Source organism: Drosophila santomea, chromosome 3R (assembly GCF_016746245.2).
Source record: "Drosophila santomea strain STO CAGO 1482 chromosome 3R, Prin_Dsan_1.1, whole genome shotgun sequence".
Taxonomy (NCBI): Eukaryota; Metazoa; Arthropoda; class Insecta; order Diptera; family Drosophilidae; genus Drosophila; species Drosophila santomea.
In genome coordinates this window covers 22,823,381-22,850,451 of record NC_053019.2, presented here as the reverse complement: position 1 = coordinate 22,850,451, position 27,071 = coordinate 22,823,381, and the positions used below count along the sequence as shown (strand labels likewise).

Genomic DNA, 27,071 nt, shown 5'->3' with positions numbered 1-27,071 from the left:
AGTGAACTCCCCAAAGCGGCCAAAAAGGAGCCGGCAGCTTCAGCAGCAGGAGAAAGAGAAATGTTCTCGAATAAACAACAGCGGAAATGTAGGCTATGATTTGCTTACTTGTGGGGTTGGCAGTGAAAATCGGGGGGGCATTTTCACCAGGGGAGTTGGACCAATGACAAGGACGGTGTGGCATGGCAAAAGTTGCAAGAGTCAGAGAGCTGGCGAAACATAAATCAAATGCATGTAAAATTGTCGTACTTTCCGCACACATATCCTGATCCTGTGCAAGTGCATTGGGCAGGCCCAAAGCAGGACAAGCGTCGGAGGAAAGGACGAAGGAAAAGGACAAAATAGGAAGGACGGTATATATTGGTGGGCGAAGTGCAGCTGAGTATGTGTGTGACTCTGTGTGTGAGTCGTAGTGCGTTGTGTTTTGTGCACATCCGTTAACTTTGTCATTTTTGCTCATTTCCTTCCGGCATGCGCAAGAAAACTGCAGCAGCAGGACCAGGACCAAACGAAATGATTCCCAGCAGTGCTCCAGTGAGCCACTGAGCCACCGAGCCACTGAGCCACTGACAAGCCGTAAGCCGTAAGAAACCCAACCGAACTACAAACACACGGCTCGCTGGCGAAACAAAAGCAATGCGGAAAGCGGCAATAAGTTGAGGGCATAACTTTCAGTGCCTTCAGGAACACGCCCTCCAGTGGCGTGCGAAAGGGGGGATGTTTAAGCCCATAAGAAGATGCAACCGTTCTTAACATAAACTTCTTAGCTTTTGCGCATGCAAAGTCCTTTGCTTTCTCATTAATAAAATTGTAGGCCATATCCATCTTTATTCTATATAATCATTATTAAATAGAGTATATTTTGTGAGCCCCTTTGAAAAATCAAGAGTACGCCCCTGGATGAAAGGGCGAGAGGCTCAGAGCATTTTGCATGAAATTAGAGTCGTAAGACACAACAAGAACCAGGCAAAAAGACTTGGGTCTATAACTTGCTTGTTGGAATTTAATTATTTTGCAGTTGCTGTTTCAGTGGTGCAACTTGGTCACGGGGGTCTTATTTTTTGTGCATTACATGCCCCACACTCCACATCCCACCCCCATCCCCGCAGACCGCCACTTCCTGTCGGGAATCATGTGCCAAAAATAACAAAACTTTGCTGCAATTTTCATTCGCATTTATTGTGTTGACATGCTGCCACACTGCGTATACGTATCCTTGATGCAGCCAAACAATTTATTTATTTAAGTTGAGCTGAGTAGAAAGCCCGACTTTTGGGGTGTGAGAAAGCGGGGGAAAAACTTTTTGCCGTATGTTTGCGTTTGAGAACTGGAAAATAAAAAAATATTTGCACACTTCGCGTTGTTTGCCATTGCTCGTATCCGATTAGATGTCCTGGATTCTCAAGAGGATGAGCGGCAGGGGGGGCTAAAAAGTAGGAACATGGGCGAATTTGAGCTTAACAGAAGTTAATACCCCTGCCACCTGCATTCCGGAGCTAAATGCATTCAAAGTCAAAGCCACATTAATTAACATGCTTAGGTGACTTTTATCAAAAACCAATTAAATCCACACACTCAAACGCGAGCACACACACACACGGGGGGCACAAAGTAAAGTTGATAATTAAATGAATCTGTGTGAGTGGCTTTGAGTTCAAAGTTGGCAGCCAGCTAAAACTCTGTGAACATAATTTTTTTCTTTATTTTCTCTGTGTGTATATGTGCATGTGTGTGTGTGTGTGCTCTTTGGTATAATGACACATGCGACACGACGGTATTAAAAAATATTTATATATGCATAGCAAGAGAATAAATAAAAATTCACAAATAACATTATTAACGTTAAATTAAACTTTGGAATTTTGTTTGCCCCCCAACCAGACGGCCCCAAAAACGGATTCAAAAGAACCTACAGGAGTAACTTTCGGAGTGCCTGTGAAGTGCATTAAAAGCGGGTGGTTGTGGGGCAGGAACCGGAAGTGAAGACCAAAGGCTTGTTTGTGTTTACCGTAATTTGCGGCTCACTCTCAAAACATAATCAAAGACTTCAAATAAAGCCGCAGAGTTGGTCGTAATCGAGCATCTTACCTAGTCAACAACTCGACGACTTCTGTACGAATGTAGTGGGATTTTTCTAGATTTTTCCGCCACAGCTTTTCCACTCCACCCACTACATGTATTTGTCAAGTTGCATGCGTATGCGTGACACGTAGTAAATTAAATGCGAAACTCTGTAGCAGAGTGTAGCTAACTGAGAGTTTAGTGTTTGTGTGCGAAGTCGGAGTTTGAGTGGCTACAAAGAATGCTGTTGAGCATAGCTACATATATGTATGTATATATATGTATGTATATAAGGCATACTATATTTGTATGTAGCCCATGCTCCGGCTATAAATCATCAAAGTTCAACGTTTGCCATTTTGTCTACAATGTGCAAAAGTGTTCAAAAGCGAGTGTGTGAGAGTTTGTGAGTGAAAGTCTGTGCTTGCGTGAGTGTTTGTGCCCAAATGTGTTTGCTTTGCAATTTCCTTTTATTTATTTAAAGTTCTTTAGCAAACATTGCGCTCTCTGTACCAACTGCCCCTCTCCGCCACTCAGACGGCTGTGTTCTCACATTAAGTTTTCTGCCAAAAAGTTTTAACAAGTAATCTTTTAATTAAGTGTCTGCCATCCCACTCAGACAACTCCTCAGACATCCTGGCATTCGCCAGAGTCCCACGAACCCCAAAAATTATGAGAGCAACAGGAGGCGAGCGGGCAAAACGCACAAATCTAATTTGATTAATGGTCAAATGCTAAGCTTAATTAGTGCAAACAGCAAATGGCAACAAAAATACGCAGCAAACCAACTGGAATCGGCATTAATGGTTGCCACAAATACTGGCAAAATAAGAAATTAAATAAATAACCACAGAAACAACAACTAATTGCACCGCAAACGACAATAGCAAACCGACCATTGAAAAGGAAAAGCGGAAGAGAAATGGAAATGACAATGGAAAAGTGCAAAAAACACAAGCTGAAAATATTTCGCAACTAATAAAAACATTGCGGCGTACTAAATCAACTGGAAAACTGTAAAACTGTAAAACACATTTAAACAAAGGTGAGTGAGAAGAGCATGGGAAAGCGGAAGGAAGTGCTATATAAGACTACAGGATACTCATTTTAAATATTTCATAGTAAATATATGCACAGAACAGATACAAGATACAATTGGAGAACTGCATTTACTGAGCATTTATCTTATGCTCTAATTTAGGACCTTTAAGTATTTAACAAAAAGCATATACCCGTCTTTTTTTAAAGTACCTGAGGCCAAAAGGAAAGCAGCTAACGGAAGGTGAAAATAAATGAGAAAGATGGTAAATAGTTTTTCCCCTGGGGCAGCAGAACAAATGGCAACTGACATTTGACATTAGTTTTCTTGCGCCATGAACATTTCTACATTTATACATTTATGCTTATCCAGCGCTCCTAATTAAAGAGATTGTCATGAATTATAATTGCGGCACTTAAGCAGAGCGTTTCCATAAATACATATAAGCAGGGGGATCCGAGTGCGATTCTTTCGAATTCATTAGCATTCCTTTTTATCCGCACTTTTTCCCCATCCACAATGGAAGTCAATGTACCCGATTGCATACAGTTTTTTCCCCTTTTTTTTGTGCCATTCTAAAGCATCGGATCGCATTTCATACAATTGCGAATTGAAGTTTACATTGTCGGGAGTCTTTTTTTCCATCGTCGAGTAATTGGACTCCACTTTCAATTGCTGTGTTCCCTAAGCGTCTCTTGAGTTTTCAACCTTAATTGCACTTTAGCAACGTTTTCTGGCTTGTTTGTGTTTGACCAAATTTCATTTCTGCTGCCGCCGCCGCTCCCACTTGATCGATGGATTGATTGTATGATTGATTGATTGATTGTTTGCCCGATTGTTGTTCAAGTGTCTCGGACAAAGGAGTAAAATATTTGCATAGATTTTATTAATTGCCGGACAAACGACAGCCGCTGCCCGTTCCAATTTGGCTTAAATCGATTGCAATCGATTTTTCCTTTTCGGGTAAGTTCGTTATAAGCGCATTGAAAGTGGAAAGTCAATGGCGAAATTGACAGTAGATCAAAAGCTAAACGGCAATCATAATTAGGTTTTCAAGGAAACGTTTTCAATTAGCAGCGAAATAACAACTGGCCAATCAACCAAGCTCACGACCTTTTTGGTCAAAAGCGCAAACACGAGATGAAAACTTGGCCAAACTTTAGCGTTAGCTGTTCAGCTCACCCACCAGCTGCTCCTAATTAAAGCCGAAAATTTCAGCATTTTACACTTAAGAGCTGTGAAGACGAGGGGCAAGTTTGGGGCCACGTCGCTAAACCAGTTTTGCAAGATAAACGACACTTTTGGCAATTTATTTGGGCCAGTCCTCCAAGCCTTTTGGCCAGCACGTTTTTGGGGTATTTTTGGGGCATACTTTAGAGGCCACATAACATTTCAATTTCCTGACCCCATGAATAATGGCAAGTGTCCAAGAGCCGTTGGCCGAGCAAAATGCCATTTATAAGTCAGAGGACTAAGTACTTCAAAGCCCAAGTCGAAGGGCTTGTGGCCAAGTTTTGTGGTCGGCTAATTGAGCTAATTGCGAAAAAATAGCTTTCCATATACATATAGTAGGGTAAGGTTAGCCATTGCCAAGGGCCATTCGATAGATGGATAGATGGATCAATGCCATCGATATTGATTTTGATTACGTCGATAGTCCATCATTCAATTAGTTTTTGGGGAAAATGCGTTTCACAGTTTCACAGTTTTCATATCGAATTTTATGAGTTTATTAAATGGTATTTCCTTGTAAGCTGACAGCTCTCTTCTCTCAGCATCCATTTGGTATCGGCTCAATGACAAACCAGACATTGACATGAATATTCACTTTTGTACAAACACACACGGATGGATTTGCAGACACTTAATATGGCAGCATGTTAATATTCCCGACCTCCTATTTGTCAGTCACAAACGTCATAAACACAAATGTGCGCACATATATTCATATCTAGATATGAACACATATGTATACTTGTATATTTGTGGTATATTATTAAAACCAAGCCTATGCACTTTTAATTCGGCGAATATTAAGTGCAGAACGCTTCATTATGTCCCCCCCAATTTGAATGTCGAAAATGGTCGCGTGTAATAATTGATAGTAAAAAGTAAATACATTAACGAAAATTCAATTACCTGATAGCTATTTGTTTTGGCCGACGTCCGCTTTAATTCGAATCGATGCGACGACAAGGGCATGTGGCCTAAAAACGACAAAGAGGTTAAATATAAATGTACAATTATTAAATAAATAATTGAGTGCTAGTGTGCAAGTGATGGCATGTTATGAATGGTGGAGGCACAACCCCTTTATTTTATATTTGGCGTCAAGAAGAATTGCAATTCAATTGCGCGGGGCTGTGTGGAAAAAACCACGCTGGAGCAACGACCACCGTCCGCAGTCACTAAAAATTAATTTCAATTTTATTGCAGCGAAGGATAAAAGGATGGATGTCCTGCAGGAAGTAGATGGAGAGCAGTCAACGGTCGGCCGCCGCGCGGAAAACAAAACCGCACTGAACTGAGCTGAACAGAAATATGCAGATCAACTCGCCTGTCAAGGGGCGAACGGCGAAGTGAAGTGCGGAGGAGAGTATTTCCAGGCAAAAGCCAAACATTTATGAAAATGCAAAAGCGTTTTTAAGGTTTACCCCTAGGTAAGCTGCACAGCAGCACCATCGCCACCAGCTGCAGAGCGATATTAATGTGAATGGCTGCCAAGCAAAAAAAAAAAAAGGGGAAAAATGAAGCCGACACCCAAACCGAGAGTCATACTAAAACCGGTGGAAAAGTGTAAGGGGATGCCAAAAAAACAGAGCATGAATTGCGGTTTAAACATTGAATTATGAATATTTCTTTACCTCGACCACGACCTGGATTTCCCCGGGTGCCAGCGAACATTTATCATCCTGCCAGCCGAGATTCTGATTAAAAGCGAGAAATGTTTCGTAATAATCCCGCAGCCAAGCTTCCGAATCAAGCTCTGTCTTACTAATGCTAAAATCGCGAATCACAAAATGCATGCATCAAAATTGCAAGTACTCGTACACTTTTGCTAACCCGAATATTCTGTATTCTGTGCGAACCTTCAAAAGCCGCGTCTTATTTGGGATAGGCGAATTTTTTGTTTTGGCTGAATGATTACGTATAATGAAGAGGAGGAAATTTGCATTCAATTTGTAAAGCAATTCACTCGCTTCTTATGCTAAATGGCAATGGCATTATATAAATTAGACAAAAGCGAAAACTTTTCAAGCGGCGAGAGTTGTATCCTCATCCTGCGACTCCTTCCGCAAACTCAAACCGATACCGGGAAACTCAGCCTCGGGCCTTGAGCCACTATAATTGGCACAACTTTTGCTCGGTTAGCATGAAAACTCATTTATTTTAGCGCAATCAACACACACAGATACTCTCTCACACACACAGTGCCCTCACTTACACACACATACACAAAGAGAGAGAGAGAGCAGCGGACAGAAAGTGGAAGTTATAGCAATTAGCGGACTCAACTGAATGGAGCCAAAAGAATTAGGCAACAATCCAGACAATCGTATCCAGGCAACGTCGCAAAAGAGGAGAAAGTGGACCATTGAATGAAGATAGGGATGCCATGAAAGGATGTTTATCTTTTCCACAAACTAGTTCTTCTTGTTTTGCAACAAATTTGCTGCGAAGACTGGGCGCTGAATGAATGTATAACCTTCAATTCAAAAGTGCAATTAAAAGCAGATTTAATGATGATTAAAACAAATGTCATGACAACGTGAAAAATCGACAGCCATAGTTCCTTCAATAGATAAAATCCCATTAGAGACAATGACACATGTCCTGTGCTTTTCTTATGAAAAATTGAGATAAATATGTTTATTAATAGTTTTTATGGCTAGTACGCAAGAGTAATTAACAAACTATTCCAGCCGTAGCGGTAATTAAGACCATTTATTATACAAACAAATTATTTTGGCATTTAATCTGAAATCAAGTCCATATATTTGGAGCACACGCGTAATTAGCTGATTGTTCCAAATATTTAAATGATGTCAATATATATAGGTATATTCCATGACCATTCGATTTGCAATTACCAACGGCTGAAAGTGTTCTCACAGCTGTTTACTGCGTATTTATATATATACCAGATATTAACTTTGTATTGATTTATTAAATTTCGTCCAGTATTCAAAAGCAAGCCGACCGGGCTCATTAAGTTCTATTCATTTCATGGCCTTTATTAGAGCTCCAATGGCGCTGCATTGTCGTCCTTTGTTTTCTTTGCCAAAAAAATGAATTTGTCATTTAATTAAGTCGGCAGACTGAAAATAATTTGCGCAATTTATGCACGACAACAATTTGCATAATGTAGCGCAACAAATCACAAATCAAATGTTTATTAATGTCCAGACATGGACACAGAAATCCACAACGAGGCCACATACAAAATCCATATCCATAACCATATCGTTTTGCATTTTGCAAACACGCTCCGTTGGCCTGTCCTCATGAATTATGTGAAAACAACTCAATCAAAATGCAAACTGTCAAAATGAAGCTTTTGGAAAATATCAAAAAAAAAAAAAGAAATAAAAAAAGAGAGAGAGAAATAAAAGCAAACAGCTAGTAACAAATGAATTAGCCATATCTATGCGCCTGGCCATATAAGCCCACGAGTGTGAGTGACGGCGTGATAACGCGTTATTACACTATAAAATCATTAATATGGCGGCTCTAATGTCGAGGATATGTAAATGCAGGCGCTGTCACGCGAAACGCTTATAAAAAAAACGCAAAAAAAAAGCATAGACAACGAGCCCTGAAACGCGGCATTAGCTGCCTATAGACTATAGAGATCCATTGACAACGCCTACCATTTGAGCCCATTACCCAACACTTTGGCCATAAAGTCGAGTGTGTGTGCCCCAGTGCGCCGCCAAGGCAACGAAATCTATTAGTTTGCCAAGGCTTGGCGGGAATTCCAGTAGAACACGAAGAAGAGGTGGAAGAGCTGCGACAATTCCGTAAATTTGATATGCGCAATTTGTTGCGAGGACGAAGGACTAAGAACTCAGAACGAAGGACGAAGGACAAGGGAGCCTGGCAACCTGTTGCCGCTTGTTACGCACTTTTATGACGCCAGCGGGTGGGCTTCGAGTGGATTGCGTGTGTGTGTCTCAGCCCAACCCGGTAAAAACAACCTCAAAGTAGTCCCCATTAAAGGTAATATGCCACATGAGTCGCTGATGGAACGCACTCACATGTTTTTTGCGGATTGCCATAACATATTCAGAGGAGAGACATACTTGTTCGGTAGGTCATAGACCCCTGAATATTGTGATTCAAAACCTTAAAAAAAGGGGCCGTAGAAATAACTAGTATGCTGTACTATGTTTCATTTAAATTGTAGAAGGCCTCTTTTCATTTCATACATTTCGACACCTAGTTAGTAATTGAATATCTTAAATTGGTTATCAACTTTCCAATTATTTCAACTATGAAATTTAATTAAAATAACGCATTTAAAATAGACTCAATTCTTGGTTAGCTGAGAACTCACATTTAAAGCTGAAAATTTTCTGTGAAAGTGCGATATGCTTATTTCATATTTTGCTGCTGTTCATTGCATTTTAGCATTTGATATGCAGCAAAAAAAAGTGCATAAGTTTTTTCCAAGGCTCCGATATACTTATAGTTTATACTTTGGCAAATCTCAGTTCAAGACAAAAGTAGCCAACTCAACTTGGAAACTTTCCTCCTTTTTTTTTCGTGCTGTTTCTGTTGCAGCTTTTGGCATTTCTTATGCAGCTGATTGCATTTGGCCAAGAGCAACTGCAGCAACTGCAGCAACTACAGCAACAACGGCAACAAGAACAACAGCACAAGGAAAATGCAGCTGCAATTGAATTTTATAACAAACAATTTTACGCTTTAAGCACACTAGAATTTGCTTTTGCTGTAGCTACCAATGAGGCTGCTGCCTTGAAGTGCCCGGAGTGCGTCATTGACTTTGCCTCTGGCCGAAGGCGCTTTTCCACTCCTTTTTTGCTATTTATCGTTATTTACCATTAGCTGACTTTCACCTCTCTTCTTTTTCGCCTGCAGCAAGGACCTGACTTTCCTCGGACTCAGTAACGGCCCCACACAATAAGCATTCTGGCCCAGTTACTTGCGCTCGCCTTTATTTCCTGCGGCTTCCCCTTTTGCAGCCTTGAGGGTAATCGCTGCCCATAAGCAGGCACAAAGTTCAATAAAAAATTGTAGAACAAAAACGAATTCAATTCACCTAGCCAAGCAATTATGCCGCTGCAAAGTTGAAAAAGTAAAAAACTTATTCAAATGGCTCTCAATTAAGTTAAGTTTCGGCTATGGCAAAGCTATGTAGCTGAATGGAGAAACAAGTTTGAGGAACAAATGTCCAAACTGATAAATGTTCGTATAAAATGTTGGCTATAAAAGCAAATACTGATCTATCTACATACAACTAGAATCTATGTATGATATATTTTGTAGAATTTTATTGTTCACATGTAAGCATTTTTGAGAAATATACATTGCATTGTCTTCAACAATTAATTTTGATTTAGTATATAACCGCATTTTGCAAGCTTCAATGAATAATGTTTTAATAGAGTAATGGCATTAAAGTCCTAAACATTTTTGTAAAACTTTAGCTCGCACAAGTCGTTAGACTTTAATATTTGTTGTATACAAAAAGCTACATTTGCTTTATTTAATGTCGTGTGTGCGGATTTATCGCATTAGCATTTTTTAGCAGGCCACACTTAAGACATTGAAGACAAAGTTTGCAGCCCCACAGCCCCACAGATCTACAGCTTCACAGCTCCACAGCTCCAAGGCTCTGGAGGTGCCCAGCCCACTCTAATCCCATTTCAGCCCCTAGTGTATAATTATTCTATCTGTCGCATATGCATGAGATCAGCTATAAGGCCTGGAACACGCCCCCGATGTCTCCATCTGGCTTTATGTACATATGTATGAATGCCAGCCTATATGTACATATATGGATTCATACTTGTATGCCCAACTTCTTCGTCTTCCCACTCCGCAGCTTCATTAGCAACTTTGTGCGTATTCATTAGGAAGCAGCAACAGGGGGGCATAGAGCCCCACCCCCCTGGACCCCCAAAAATCCCCTTCGTTGCCGCACAGCTGCGACTGGTTGATAAAAGATTTATGCGAGCACTGATAACCCGACGAAACGCCCACATCCATAGACACACTGCCTGGATTCTGGATAAGTAAACCAGAAAAAAAAATAAAAATTGAAAAAAAAAAATAAAACGAAACAAAACAAAAAAAAAAATTCAAAAACCAGAATACCAAAAATTGCTCAAGTCGGGTAGTCAAATGAAAAGATGGTAAAAAAAACCGGCAAAATTAAAGCACATAAGGCAGCTGCTTGATTTGGCATTCAGCACAAAAAGCGACTACGTCAGCTGGGGCTCCTCCTCCATGGAAAAAGCCCCACTGTCTGTCTGACTGGCTAGGGGGCTTTGGACCCGGCGGAAAAGGCTCCACTCTGCGCCCCTCTGCACCCCCCTGTAACCGCAACTTGTTTCAGGAAATGTTTTGGCAAAATGTTTGGTAACTCGACGGCGGCTCTTTCACATGTTCATAAATTAAAATGCCGCAAATCAAATTCACATAAGGCTTCAAAACACTCAAACGCCCGGCTCAAAGCGCCGACAAAACTGACGGACAGAGGCGTCGTTCGAATTTCGGTGTAGTTGGGGGTATGGGGCCTAAAAAGTTAGAGAAGGGGGCTGCGCTTCCACTGAAAAGAAACGAGGCAATCCTTGAACATTGTCTAAACCGAAAAACCCAAAAACTGGCGCGCCGCTGCATGTTAAATTATGTTCACACTTTTGTGGGCTCCACTGGTCGGACCCAAAAAACCCCGAATCCGGACACGGACTACAGAATACCGACTACCGACTACCGACTACAGACCAACGACTACGGCGGAGTCCATGTCCATATGGGTGGGCAGTGGGGGTGGGGAGTGGGTGTTGGGTGTTGGGTGGATGTGGCAAGCAGTGGGTTTGCATGTGCGGTTTTTATGCTGGCCAACCACTTAATCTCCTTTCGGTTTATGCCGCTTCTGTCTTGGTTCGTTTTTCAAGTGAAATTTATTATATTTTAATCACTCCCCGGGGACTTGTTGTAGCAGTTAAAGCGTATTTTTAACTTCTTTCTTTGTTTTTGGTTTTTTTTTTTGTGTTTTTGTTTGGGACGCCTCCTCGGAAATATTAACAAAATTGCGTCCGACGTGAAGCGCTTTAAATTGCTTTAAGCGTCGACCCAATGGCGAAACATAATTCTTCGCACGCCGCCCCATTTCTTTGGGCCAGGCGTTTATGGCCCGGTTTTTGGGGCGATGGCAACGCGTCGTATGCGCAACATTCGCATTGCTACACCCGGAACGCACTTAATCATTTTGATTGCCGTAAATGGCGCATTTTTAGTGCGTCGCAGCTCGTTTCTGTGGCTGCCAAAAAGGGAAGCAGTTTCAGCTCATTAGTGATTCATTTATTTATGCTGGCCATTACTTAAGTTATTATTATATGATTAGGCGAAAGTGCGGCTGGCTCATTTATTATGCATCAGAGCCCACTTCAAATGCCAGAGATCGAATGTAGTTACACTGCGATTACGATTATGAGTCAAGGGTAGCTGAAGGCCATGTACGAACACACACATATATCGAGTGCCTTTTGCTCGGCTCAACTGAACTGTCAGGCACACGGAACATCGATCGACTTGGACAGCTATTAGACATAATCACGGCCGATTCACACAAAGCCCAGTCAGCTGTATGATGGTATGATGGTTGCACGATGGAGAGAGAGGGTGCAATTGCAAGGAGCTGGGTATTGGTTATTGGAGTGCCTGAATAAATGCCTGCATGCCGAGGAACAACCGACCAACAGACGGCCAACTTCCGAACGAGGTAGAGAGGCAGGCTAAAAGCCAAGGCGCAGGCAAATCACGGCCAAAAACACACACCAAAATCCCAAAAAAAAAACCAGAAATGGGAAAAAAAAGAGGGAAATACCGTCAAGCCACAGGGATATATTGATTTTGCCTTTCGGGCCAACACACACACAACGTACATGGCCAAAAACGTGAACAAAGACAAAAATCAAAGCCGCATCCAGAACGCAGCCTGCGGCCTCAAGGAAGGATCCTTCATCCTGCCTCCTCGGCTCCTCAACTCCTTCGTCCTGCATCCTTCAACTCACTTTCCGTCTCTATCAGTGGCTGGCTTCTTTGCCGGAGCGTTAACGAGCAGTTTGATGGCTCGCAGAGCAGCAAGATACTGCACTGCACCGGGAGAAAATGTAACATGTAACATGGGCCCATTTCCCAAATGCATCTGTTGTGTGAAAATGCCATAGCTTGTACTTTCCTTATTACACTTGATGTGTTGTATGAGGAAAATGGGATTTTCTTAGGCACATTTTCGTTTTAAAACCTTGAACAAGTTTGGTTTTTTGTCACAGTTTTTCGACCTCTTTGTTGCTGCCTTAAATGGCCCGGCCAAAAGTCGGCTTAAAGCCTAAACTTGAGCGCACACTGCTCGGCCAACTGTCCCGCGCTGACCCCTCATAGATCAACGGCACTTGTTGGCCAGTTTTTTCCGCCAGCTCGGCATTTTTGCTCGGCTTATTTCTAGTTGCTGCTGTAGTGTGCGTGTGTATATGAGTGTGATGGTGTGCAGCGTGCAGCTTGCAAATGTCGTAACGGGCCAAGCGCAGCCACAAAGCGCAAAATAACATTGCCCCATCGTGATGCACGTTGCCTTTGACGGCCCATGGATGCCACATGCAAGGCAACAATGTTTTCCGACTCCATTCGGTTGCATTCGGCTCGATCTGGATTTCGTTTTGGCGGCTCGTCCTTGCGGTGGGCCTACCCAATCCAAATTCAAAAAAAAAAAAAAAAATGAAAAAAAGGGGCGAACAATTCTATTGATTGACAGTTTGGTAAAACGCACACATGGAGCAACAATAAAAGCAAAAAGCCGAAAAGTGTAGAGCCGCAGGCGTTACCGCTGCGGATGTGCGCTTAAAACCGTTGCAGGCAACGTGAAAAAATGCTTCCTCCATTGATTTGTTATGCAGAAAGGTGCAGGCCTCACCAGAGGCGTTGAATGTGGCAGAAAAAAAATTGGCAGGGGCATCCAAAAAGGAAGAGGGTTTAGATTAGCATTCAATTCGAACGCGATGCCGTGAGAAATTCTTTAAATTTTTGGCACATCTCCCACCGGCAACTAATTGACTTGATTGGCGGTGCGTGATTCCCCAGGTTTTTGGCATGACTTGCCCAAATACCAAAATACCTACAGTTCCTGGCGTACAAAAATCGCTTCGTTCGCTTGATTGATCTGCTTTTGTAGTACACGGTACCTGCGGGCCCGACATTGTCAACTTTTGCCGACCATTAATCACTATTAATCAAGGGCAGTGGCATTTCAGCAGATGTCAGAAGCTATATACATATATATACGTTTAAGTATACCCTGCGCGCCCAGCCAGTCTTCATTTATTTTTTATCATGCAAATTAAATTTAATTGCTTAACAAGTTGTGGCAATTGGTCGGCAAACACTCCCCACTTCCCACTTCCCACTCACCATTGACCATTTACCATTTACCACGAAAGTAACAGAAACCCTCCACAAATTATCTGCGCCGGGCCAGACTGCGGCCTGGGACTCAAACAATAACTAATGTCAGCCAAGCGCAAATTGCTTTATTAAATAAAGTTCAGCCAAAATAAGCACACCGAAAAAAAAAATAGAAGAGAAAGTATCCCCACACATCCTGGGGGACCGAGAAGGGGGCGGGGGATGAGTCCCTGGAGGGCAGGAAGAATCAGAGTAAATTGTACAATGTGGCCAGTGTTCGGACCCGTCGTCTAATCATTGTGCACACACTCCAACTGGCTGTGAGAAAGGCTTTTGGTAGCAGTGGCTATGGCAGTGGTATTGAGCCAATCGAGAAAAAGGGGCAAACAGCGCACACAAAAGGACTGGTAAGGACATGGCCAGGCGGCCACAAGGACTCAAAGTATTTTTAGCTAATATCAATTTTTCATAGTTCAAAGATTTTTGCCCCAGCCAGACACAATGAAATCTGTGTGCACATGTCGTGGCCATTGAGGCAATAAGGAATTTTCTGGTTTTCTGATTATAAACGATCCTCTTGCACTGTCTCAAACTGGAATATATACTCCGTATTTTGGCGAAATAAATGTGTACACTTACAGTGCAGAAGGCTCTTTGATTTGTTGTTATTCGTAGTTCGTAGCTGCAGGCTAAGAAATAGAAAGAAATAGTGCTTATAATATAAACTATCTCAGTAGTGGGACACTTACAGCCTGAAAGTGATAATTTATGGCCAATGAGCGCACGGCAACATATTCAATTTTCGACAACCGCCACTGTAGGGGATTTTTTTCCGATCCATGGCTATGAGATTTCATTAGCTGCATCTACTATAGCATGGGAGATTCACAACAGGATTTCAGCCAGGTGTATTCTGTACCCTGCTGCTGTTTTCCGATTCGATGTGACAATTTCACTGTGTGCTCATCGTAAATTTCCGCCAAGCGTTATCGACACAGGCATCCTTGGTGGCCCTTATTGTAAATCCTTATACCCTTCCTAAAAGGTATTTACCCCTTTTGTTCGAGGGCCATAGAACTATTTACTCTCGTTTTAATCAATGTACAAAAATGTTTGAAGCCTTAGAGCATTTTAAGTTATAACTTTGCCCATTCAGAAGCATGTTTCATTAAGGATCCCTTGACTTGCTTCAATAAACTCAAGGGTATTTTAACTGCAACCAACACATGTCAGTCAGTTTTCCTTCAGTTCAGTTCAGTTCGGTTTGGTTCGGTTCGGTTCAATTTTGTGCCGCAGGAGTTGGTCCTGAGTGTCACTCTTCTTGGCCGACTTGCAGCTGCATTGTTTATGTGCTCTGGCCTGGCTGAAGTCGTGTAAATTCTCTCCTTCATCTAATGGCAAATTTATTTGGTACGTAAACAGTTTTTTGGCAAGGGCATACAGGAATATATACAGGGTGATACAGGGGTATATCTTCCGGATAGCTGTGCTGTTCTCTGCTGTTCTGCCTTTGGCTTCTGTATTGTCTGCTACTGTACTGCTGGTGGAGTCAACTTGGATTGCTTGTAATTCCTATGTCAGGCTGAAATTGAATTCCATTCTCAGCCACAGTGGAGTGTGGGTAAGCCGAACTTGCTAATAATGCATGCAGTGGTGGTTTGGAATGAGGAATGAGGAGGGAAGGATTGGAGGAATTGTGCAACTACTGGCAACTTTTCCAACTAAGCCAACAGGTTAGACATTGACTCACTGAGTGATTGTCTAACTGTCTGAATGTTTGTTTTCTGCTTACCAAACCATTGGTTGAGATCAAATTCGTGTGCATATGCATGTGCGTGTGCGTGTGATGTGCATTTCTCTTGTTTTCAGTTTAATTGCACAAATCCATTACGCATACGCAGCGTCTGCCACCAGGACATGGATAGTGGAGTGGTCTGGCCCACAAAGGGAGTAGCAAAATTAATTTTTCTCAGCCGCAAAATTGAAACCGAACAGCGTCGAAGCGCGTCGGCAAATTTACACGCCATTAAGTAGTTTACCAACACACAAACAAGGTGTGTGTTCGCCCACCATCACCCCATACACACATACAGCCACACACATGCACACACGCACGCACACTGGCACTTGATCCACATGGGTAGTCATTGTAATTTGATATTACTCTGCCAAATGGCGGCATGTGCCGCCTGGATGGTGCACACAATGGCAGAAACTGAATCGGAATACTCGAATGCTCGGCTGATAGAGAGAATAAGCAAAGTATGGCTGGGCAGGAGAAATATAATAAAATAAAACCCAATATCCTGCCGAGAAAGGAGTATGCGTGTGCGTGTGTGGATATGTGGATGTCTGCATGTGAACTATTCAATTCGCTCATTTCATTAAGTTTCTTGTCGCACTCAAGCACTTGACGTTGACAACGTGCCGTATGCGCAATATGTGTGTGCGAGGTTGTAAGTAGGTGGAGCCGGAGACCCATGTTTATCAGGCCGCATAACGATGTGTCACTTGTGCGTGGCACTGAATAGAGAGCCAGGAACCTGAGGATGTGAGGATGGCCCATCTGTGCTGGCAGCGAGTGGAGTTTGAAGTTCGGTGCACACACTGCATATTGATATGCTAATCGAGCTGGCAACAACACCAAAAAAAACACCAACAGCAAAGACAGCAAATCGCTGGGCAAAAACCGACTACGCTAGCCCGTTTCTATGTGTGTGTGTGTGTGCGTGTGCATGTGCGTGTGTGTGTGTGTGAGTGTTTGCACGCCTAATGGCATAAAGACAAAAGCTCGGCGCACAAATGGCAAAAACGCAGAGCGTGATGTCCTGGACATGGACGTTGTTGTGTGTTTGTTGGTCCTGGCTTTAGAGGTGGGTAAGCGCTATTAAGCGCATTATTTAGCTTTGGTCACAATGGCAACACCCGCACAACAGCAACAACCGCAACTGAACAACTGTGTAGATAAGCACTTTTGACGCTGTAATGGCTCCGCTGACCACTTTGTATCCTTGTGTTACCATATGCTCGTCCCTTTTCACCACTATTCCTCCATCGAGGACACCCACCCACACACACACACACACATCTAAAGTGCCCTTAAGTGTCCTGGGCAGGCCACATAAGCGACGACACCTAAGCAAAACACGCAAACAACCAAGTCAGGCCAAGTGCCTGTTGTCCTGGCCATTTGGCGTGAGAGGCGCCTCCATTGGATATGCCAAAACTCGGATCGGACTCGGATCCGCCCCATGTCTGCGGTTAGTACTCGGTTCGAACAAAGTCAGCGCGATTAAGTAGTTGCCTGCGGATAATCTCGAAGTTAAAGGACAACGACAAGCAACCAAATTAATCATTCATTTGGTTTAAGGTCATATTTGTATACGATTTAAAAAATGGGGAATATTGTCTATATTGGCAGGCTAATAAATCATAATATTCTATTTACATAAACTATCCAATTTAATTGTATAAAGTTTATATACTTCACCAACTTTAGTAAACAAGACTGGGAAGTCTTGAGTATTGCTTTTAAATCTCTGATAATTTGGCGTGGCCCTCTCAATTTATGCACGATTCATACGACAAGTTGACTTGGCTAAACAATTTCTGTTCTCGGTTTTAATAAAAGTAAAGAACCGAGCTTAGTTTGCAAGCCACAACCCCCAAATGACATAAAATTGGGGTCGGAAAGAATGCAATTTTCGTGCCTATTCAAAAGGACAACGCGTATTACTCAAAAAGGAATTAACTTTTCCTATCCATTCCGCCACAAAGTATTCCATTTGCGTGGAACGAGGGAAGTGCTTCCTTCGGCAGATGAGCTCACGTTAATCCCAAAATCTGCCCAAGTGCTGAGCTGTCTGCCAAAAACAACAAGAACAACAATAACAAAAGGCAAAAATAACAGATTCTAGGCGAAAGTAGCACGCACACAAATTCACAACCAGGAAGCTTGAAAGAACGAGAATTACGCACATTCTGGCAAATGTACACACTGCGTATACGCAATATGGCTCCACTTTCGTTTTAATATGAATGCTAATAGGCTAAGTCGGGATTTCTTTGGACGACGCACCACACTCGGGCCGGGCTCCTCGAAATGTAATTTTCCCACAATTTTTGTTCACTTTACGCATCGTGGGCCAGACAATGCGAGGCCGTATGAAAGGAACACTTGGCAATATGGTGCAGAAAGCGGCAACACAATGGCCAAGCCATTTTTATCGCTTTCTATGCCAGGGCTTATGTTCTGCAGTTAACCAGCGAGGACCACGACCAAGTCCAAGACCCAACTAAGCCCACTACGAATGGGGGGGCTAGCATTTCGTTTCCCATTTACTGACATTTAATATGACTCTACTTACGCAGCGGCCCACCGAAAAGTACAAGGCCAAAGCGGAGAAATCTTGCCCATATTATGCAAACGTCTTAGCCAGAGCAGTGACCTCCAATGACCCAAAAGCCAGCACATATACACAAATAGTGGCGAATATATTGGTACTTTTCGGGTATTAGTACACTGCGAAAACACAACTAACATAAACTAATTCATGGTACGTTTTTTAATAGACTTACAAGTCTATTACGTAGTACCATTCCATTTAGAAGTTTAATGTAACTTATAAAAAATGTTTGATTATTGCATGTGCAGTTTGTGTGTAGTTTTTGCCTCAGTGCACTTGTCTACACTCGTATTTTCCTTGTATGAGCCATCTTTTATCGTTAACAAGCTTGCACTCTAATTTAGGCGACTCCCATTGTGGCCATTCCTTTTCCTGCAGGACCCCCGGTGTCGCAGGCAGGATGTTTATCGTGGAATTTGCGCCGTGTCCCCACCAGCTATAATTGGCTGTTAGGTCCGTTAAGATTGCGCTTCAATTTCAGATAGGTGACATTTCGTTGCATTTTAATGAGCTTCATTCCGCGCGGCACCATGGCCATGCCATTCCATTTCATCAGCGGCTTATCGACTTATCTGCCAGCTGGTAATTGCGTGCTAAATTTTATGCTGACTCTGGCCAAAAACACAAAGGCCTTCGCCTTTCATCCATCCACCTAGGCCATAAAACTCGTAGTCGAGAAATCTGTTTGAGCAGCAGGTTTTATGAATGCATGGAATATGTATGGCCTAATCAAAAGGCATTGCCAGTCAGATGTGTCTAAATAATTCAAGTGTTTCGAATAAACACATTTAACAGGTCGACGCCGAGCCAAGAAGTCAGTCAGCCAAAGGGCGCACAGCCACAACTTTTGGCATTAACAAAAAAGGCTCAAACGTCAAAAGACCGCATAAATGATGCAAAGTATTCTTTTTTGCCCTCGCCCAAACGAAGTTTAAACAAAAATCTCTTGTTTTGGGGTAATGAAACTGCAAGAAGCCGCCGCCGGCAGCAGCAGCAAGGACACGGGGAAAAAAACCCAACTGGTGGAAGGTGGAAAACACCAGGAAGGAAAAGCAGCCTGGTGCTACACCTATAGCTACACCTACACCTGCTGACAAAGACATTTACTCAAAAAGTTTTGTGCCGGCGCATGGCGCAAAATGAAGGGCAAAACAAGGTATCCACAAACTGGGACACCGGGGCACGACAAGCATTTCTGGCAAGGCGCCCGCGCCCATTAAGGGAGCCCACAAAGGGCGCGTTTTTCATTACCATCGATGGGTGCTTGTTCCTAAGTGGGTGGGTGGCTTTTAAAAGCGACGGGTAAAAGCCCAACAAAAGTCAAGGATACTGTCAAAAACTGCTGGCGGGCATTTCCTCACTTTCGATTTCACTTGTCCTTGCAATCGCTTCGCCGTCGTCTGTTGACTGTTTCATTCTTATGTTGTTGTGCTCGCTTTTTTCTTTTCTTAACTTTTTTTTCTGGATTTAATTATTTGGGTTCCTGCGGGCAAATACCCGTTCTCAAGCCTAAAGTCGAAAATAAAATAATAAAGGAAGTGTTGTCGTTTTTATTTGTACTCCCTTTTAGCTTTGGACTTTCAAGTGAGCAAACATAGGCATACAATTTAGGCCTCGATTCGCTCTATCCATTTAAATTTAAATTTATATGTGCCTTTATCGGCCATGGACTCACTCGTTTATTATTCGATTTGTTCACTTAATTAAGCCGAATTTAATAACAGCCCAAAATTGTTTGTTTATTTGCTTATGTGTATCTTAGGCAATTAGACTAAACACTGTTTAGGATTTTCAGCCACAAAAGCCACTTTAAATTTAAATAACAAACGAAAATAATTAGAAGGTAAGACAACGGGCTTCAAATTGTGCTCCATTTACACAAGCAAATTAAAAGCCAGATAATTAAAGGCCAAAGATGAACGCATTAGTACAGGCAATTGAAATGATATCTTTTCGGAAGATAAAGTTATTTCTTCTTTGAGAAATAATATTCATATCAAAACGCCTGTGGGCAAGTCAAACATGATGCTTCTCTTTTGCAAATAATTGTGTTTGGCTTTTTGGGGAAATATATATTTTTAATAACTCCTCTGTCATTAATTTTGAAGATTTAAAGAGCATAAACATTCCACATGAAACTGACTAAATAAACGTAAATGCCCATCATCTGTGTTGCAGGTAAATGGCCAGCCACAAATGTCAATACAAATGCCTCGAATCAAATATTTGTTATTACTTGTCACAGAAGGTATTTAATAAATTTTGGATTTATTAGGCTATGGTTTCTGCTTGTGATGTGTAATTATTCAACTTTAGCACGAACAAATACTTGAACTTGCCATATTATAAAACAAAATAAAGCAAATGAAAGCTACCTATAGAAATATATAATAGAAATGTTTTAAATACAGCAAAGCTCGTTAATATTGGCATAATAAAAGGTGCTTAAAAAGCTTACATCACGAAATGTCATATCTGTAAAATTGGAAAGTGAAATTAAATATTATGGAAAATCAGGTAAGAAGAAAATCTGTGTTTCGTGCGCTGCAACTGACCTCTTGGCTAATTAGCGACACGCACACACATGCAGTCGGGCACACACACACTCATACACTCACACACACACACACACATACACAGGGGCAAGCTCAATCCTATAACAACAGCTTACAATTTAAGCTAATTACGTGGTGCACGTGAGGCTATGATTTAGCGTTTAGCATTGCAATTAAGCCGACAACTGGTCGTCGTGGGCCAAAACGAGGGATATCCTGGTGGATGGTGGACTGGTTGACTGGTGGCTCCATGTAGCCAACCTTATCATATCAGGAGCAGCACGCAAAGCGGCCTTAAGTAGAATGTGTGTCAAGCCATAATGGACAAGGGCGACAATCTAAACCGCGAAGAAAGCCAATGCCTGCGAATAAAGCAAAAGCCAATGCCCGTTGACAAGTCGCCAAGGCCAACAGGCTGGGGTAAAAATAAAAACTATATTTTTATACACACATATACATACATACATATACTACAATATACTGTCCAGTGTTTTTTTTTTAAGGCGTAAGGATAACCAAAACGAGGATGCGTGCAGGACGGACGTTAGTGGGGTAAGTTATGGGCCCACGACCGCAACGAAACGCGAATTAAGGGGGCGTTGGCAGAGAAGTGCAACAATTAAATTTAATTACCAGTGTCATAAATATGCCATGTCATACCGCACCACTGCAGCCCACACTCACACTCGCACTCACACCCACAATCACACTCGCATCAGTAGCCGCAAACGAATGCAATTGCCCAAGTAAAATAATCAAATAACATGCTGCCACGGTGCCAAGAGCGATACACAGCCCACACAACCGAATGCCAACCAAAAAGCCAGTCAACCAACGTGTAAATTACCACTGCACAAATTAATTATTCAAATGTGCACACTTGAATGGCTAAACAAACGACGCATGTGTGTGCACCTGTATGCGTGTGTGTATGTGTGTGTGTGTGTGGACCCTGGCATTAGCCAGGCCCAAATGCAGCAACTGAGCCAATCTGCAACTGCATTTGCTGCTGCAACAGCAACGGCATCCTAATTAGCCGTAATAAAGCGCCTAAGCATGGATTTCAACCGAATGCAGGCGGCACTGGCACTAACCAAAACAGCAGGATAATTCAAAGTCCGGCCGAATGCATTGAAATCAAGCATCAAGCGGAATAAATTTATAGGGATCTGACCCAAGGCAAGCATACCGCATCTGATGGTTCTTCCTCAAATAATTGTTCTTCCCGTTGCATAGTTTCTAACCCAACGCAAATATGAACTATAAGCATTTTATACAAAAGCCAAAGGACCTTTGCTTGACGTGTTTACTTGGCTAACGCAACGCCTTGCAAAAATATTGGCAATAACAAAAATCGTAGCATACTGTTCTGCACCGGCAGCAGAATTAGCCATTAGCAAATCAAAGATTGCGTTTGCCCCTCCGGTAATTCTACGCCCGTAGACGCTTTCATATTTTCACTATTTTCACGCTCATTATGCGCCAGGCAATGCTCATTGCCCCGATTGTTGGCCCTTCGGTCTTGGCCCCTTGGTTTTGGCCCTCTCACAGCAATTACCTGGGATCCTGGCTCATTTTTATTTTCCTTCCCGCAGTTACGATTGCTGCCACATTTATTTTACTTACTCGCCGCTTCTGCCAGCTCTGTTTCACTTTTTCCCCTGCTTGATTTTTTCCTCATTTTTTTGTTTGGTTTATTTTTTTATTTTTTTTTTTTGCTATTTCAGCTGGCCAGAAACAAAAGGAGGAGGCAGTGGAAAGCGTGGCTTGGCGTCATAATGAGCTCAAATTTATTGGGTCATTTGGAAAAATACGAGAAATCTACTGCGGCGGCAACTCCGTATGGACATTCCTTATTTTCCTTTTGCCATTTAGCCAGAAATTTTAACATCGACCAAAATAAAGGCGAAGAGAAAGGGCACAAAAATAAAATAGTTGCTTATTATGGCATCTAGATTTCGTTCTCTTTTCGTTTATTTTTGTAATTAGTCAATAGTCGGAAAAATGGTTGAGCGAAATTATGAACCATCGCAAGGAAAATGAATTGTAAAATGAAAAGAAAGCTAATTCATATACATTAGTAAGGAGAGAAGCGAAGGACACCGAAAGGATAACAGAACAAAGTAAGTATTAGTTTCCTATGTTTGCTTTGTCTTCAACACAAGCATAAAACCAAAAATGAAAAAAAAAGTAAGCAGCTTAAAATTTGCTGCCCCGAAGTGACCAATATTTAGCTACATATGTGAGTAAACCACACGATCTGAGAGTGATTATGTGAAAGGCTCTTACTTCCACACAATTCTGTCCACTTGAGCTTCTGACTTAGTCACTAAGTAACCAAATAATTCCCTTGCCAACAGCTCTATTAATCTCTCATCCGGCAAATACAATTTGTAATTAAATGTCGGTAATTAATTATGAATTCCAGCGTGGCTGCAAACTAAACTAAAACGTACCCAAGCTCGGCATTTATCAATTTCGTTGCCAGCAATTGGCAATGGAACGGCAAAAGGACCAAATCGAAATGGAGTATAGCCGTTGTGTGGACTCGAAATCAGGTAATAGCCAAGAACCAATCGATGCAGGGACAATTGAATTAAAGCCAATTGCAGCCAGTGCGTGTACGACTCGTTTTATTGTTATGAATTATGCTTTGTTATTATTGCCATCGACATGGCCAATACAAGCGACCATATGCATATATGGTATATGCACACGGAACCTGCCAGGACATTGGAGATGGACCGAAATGGTGGCTAGTTGTCTGTGGTCGGTCGAAGCTACTACTATTTACATTATTCCATTATTATGGAATATTTCCCTATGTGTGTATGCGCGCGCCCGTGCGGTCTGGTTTAATTAGCCAAATTTATGTACGAATGCTTTAAAACAATTACCACAACAGGAGCTGCCACGCCCCCATGAACATGAGGTATGCGCTAGTTGGCGTTTGGAATTTTGAATAACAATTGGAGCTTAATAGAGTAGCTGGCTGGCTCTTAAATTAAATTGCATTTTGTGGGCCATCATAGAATTAATGGCAAATGGTCAGGCAAGGATACTGAATACAGAACACTCGATTCTGGGGATCCTGGGGATCCTGGGGGTCCTCGCAGTCCTGGCAGGCTCTGAATAATGGCTTTGGAGCCGAACCAATCGATGAATGCAGCTCAATAAATATAAATATGAATGTCTTTAACTATTATGCCATGTGATTGCTGTGGCTTTCGTGTGTCTTTAATTATTTAACCATTATGTGCGCTGACTTATTTATGCCAGTGTGTGCGTGTGCGTGTGCGTGTGAGTTCGCCCGTGCATGTGTGTGCGTTTGTGGAAAATGTGCTGGGATATTGGCTACTCGGTTTTCCTCCGCGGGCGGGACGCACTTATTTATTGATATGTCTTTCATTTTTAAGCTTCGTCGGCTGCCCGCAGTATTAAACGGAAATTAAAGTTGCCGATATACACATTTATATATTGGCTCGTGTGAAAAGATACATATACGATATGCATGCGTTTATTTTAAAACCCCATTTTCACCACGTTTATACATACATATATGTATGTACATATCGAAACTGTTTCTTTGCCCTCAACCCTTTCTTGCTGTAAATTATTGAGTACATTTCGACTAAAAGCAGCGGACTTTAAAATTTAAGTCAAATGCATAAACAAATTTCTTTTTAAACATTTTTGGCTACTAAACCAGGATTCATACAAAGTATAGAATCATTTAATATATTTTTCACCCATTCGCAGCTATTTGTGAATTTGTCCTTTTTGACAATTGTATTAGGCAAAGTTAATCCCATTTAAATACGATTGACACTGATGAGTTTTAATGAATTTTTTTTCAATTTGCATTCCATAACAGATTTAAAAAACAAAATGCCCAACCGCAAAATTATCAGCGAGCATTCATAATTTATACAGATATCAATCGGTTAAGCTCGACTGGCATATTATGCGAGTAAACGAACTGTGATTGTCACATCGAGAGATTTGGTTTTCCTTTTGGATTTATGCCATTTCAATCAGTTCCGCTCTGTGTTTTTGCAACTGGCGCATAATTGTTTTCTACATAAACTGCATTTTTACAATGTTCCAAACCATTTTTTTTTTTTTTGCAATTTGCAATTGGCCATGGCCAAAGCCTATGGCAAACGGCAATTTATGGAGGGGGGAAAAAAAAAGAAAATTGATAAACTGGCAACAAAACGAAATAAAATAGAATTCTGGCAGCCAATTGAAGTGCGAAAACACATCATACATATTTTTAATTAATTGTTAAAGAATACAAACAATAAAGCAACGACAAGATATACGAGCAACAAAGCAAAAAAAAAATGGCAATCATATAGCTTTATTTTATATTAATTATGCAGCTGAATGATTGCAGCAAGAGCGGCGAAACAAAAACAATGACTCCAATTAAATTGTGCAATTGCTTTATTTTTCTTAATGCCACTCGTCAACGCAGCGCTCTATTGTGGATGTGAATGTGAATGTGAATGTGCATATGAATAATTGTATCAAGAACTCCACTCTCAACAGGTGACGGTACTTACCTCAGACGGGGAAAATTTAAGGATTATTGTTCCTGTCGGATTTCTAGGTCTTTTAGCCTGACTAAGCACTTTGGCCCGATTGTTCGTTTCGTTGCGTTTGTTTATTTGCTTTTGGCTGGCTTTATTTATGGCTGTTTTGGCTTGGCACACACACCATCTATGGCATTTGCTTGTGTTTTGGAAGCGGGAGCTTGGGATCACTGGAGCAGAGCACGGTATTGGGGATGTGGGATATGTCACTTTAATATGCCCAGCGATGCGACGTGGAGTCCTAATTTAAAATGCCGCACAATTTTCCGAGTGCAAATATTTAAATATTTAATTTGCCTGTGCTGATTGTTTGCGTTTGCTGCTGTTGTTGCGGCTGCTGGTATTTTTCACTCTTAATTTAATTAAAAATCTTCGTCTTGCTGTCGCTTTTGGTTGCGCTGCGGTTAATCACAATTTATGGCAATGTGTATGCGACGCTGGCGCTGCTATATTCTTGCCCAGCGGTGTTGGGCCTAACGGTATTTCGCGAGAGAGCGTACAATTTTTTGGCGAAGCGAGAGAGCGCGCGTAGGTGCCAAAAAACGGTAAGGAACGACGCGAGAGGAGCAGTTTGGATAACCGAAATCCCGAACCGCGATTTTGCTTGCCGGTTTGAAAAGGTTTGCCAGTTGCAATATGATAGTTGTTTACTTTCCGAATGATGTTTCTATTCACTTTACTAGCACTTCTAATGCAAAGTATTTTAGAGTTGATTTCTCAGAGATTGCTCTAGTGATTTCAATTCAGCACTACTATTAACAAAGTACCGCGAGTTCGATTTTCGACTTGAACTTCTGCAAATTCAATTTTAACACCTTTTTTTTCGGTGGCAGTGGGACGAGAGCGCACAACCGTTTGCTATCGCGTTTCGAATAGGACTGAAGACCGTACGATTCGTTCGTCGTAGGTCGCACGACGACGGACGAATGGCCCTTCGGCAACCACTCGTTGATTCAACAGTTAGCCGAGCGAGCCCGACAGGATAAGGAGGGGGGTGGTTTACGAACGACCCGCACAATGTAATTGGTATTAGAGCCTCTTCTCGCCCGTGTGGTTGTTGCTGTTGCTCTTTTTGTTTTGCTTGCGTTCGACCGCCGCAATAAATGTGCCACAAGCGAAGAGAAAATTTCCCGCCGCACTTAAGAGAAAATAGTGGGCGGATTATGGAACCCATTCAAGGCGAGATAGTAGGGAATACTTATGTTCTTGTTTCAAACATTTATAAGAAATATTAGTTAAAATAAAATGAATCATTATTTATGTTTGAAGTAATATACTTTATAATTTAAATGCACTTTTAAATGCATTTTTTTTAATTTTCCTGTATGTTTAGAATATTTAGAATGTTCTTTAATAACATTAACAACTTTGTTCACTTTAGTTAACCTAATTTCAAATGAGATACCGCTGTCAAATTCCCCCTAAGGATACGAAAGCTTAAAGCTTTTCACAGCTTGGTTTTAAGTGGGAAATTTACCTTAATGTTCTTGATAAAAAGAGAGATTTTCTCTTAATTCGAACTGCTATCTTGGTAATATTTTTATTTTTAATATTTTATTTTTAATAAAATAAAAAAAAATATATTTTCATAACTTAGAGAGCCAATCCATTTGTGCAACAATTTAGTGTTTCATGAGGATCTCTAGTAAAACACTTAAAACTTTACCACGACATGAAGTTTATTTTGTTTCTCCCCCCAAAATATTTGAAAATTCCAAAATTAAGTAAGAAACTCTGCTAATTGACAGCTTTGTGGTGCGCC

General features: G+C 41.6%; 1 protein-coding gene across 2 annotated transcripts in view; it reads right to left on the bottom strand.

The window, feature by feature from the left end:
* The window catches only part of LOC120452470 (leucine-rich repeats and immunoglobulin-like domains protein 1), a 128,876-nt gene extending 102,707 nt beyond the window's left edge, over positions 1 to 26,169 (bottom strand). For both annotated transcript variants that reach the window (XM_039636707.1, XM_039636708.1), the window contains exons 1-2: positions 25,280 to 26,169; positions 5,240 to 5,307 (exon numbers count right to left, since the gene is read on the bottom strand). The gene's annotated coding sequence lies outside the window, so the exon portion shown is untranslated. The remainder of the gene's footprint in view (positions 1 to 5,239; positions 5,308 to 25,279) is intronic.
* Between the last annotated feature and the right edge of the window lie 902 nt (positions 26,170 to 27,071).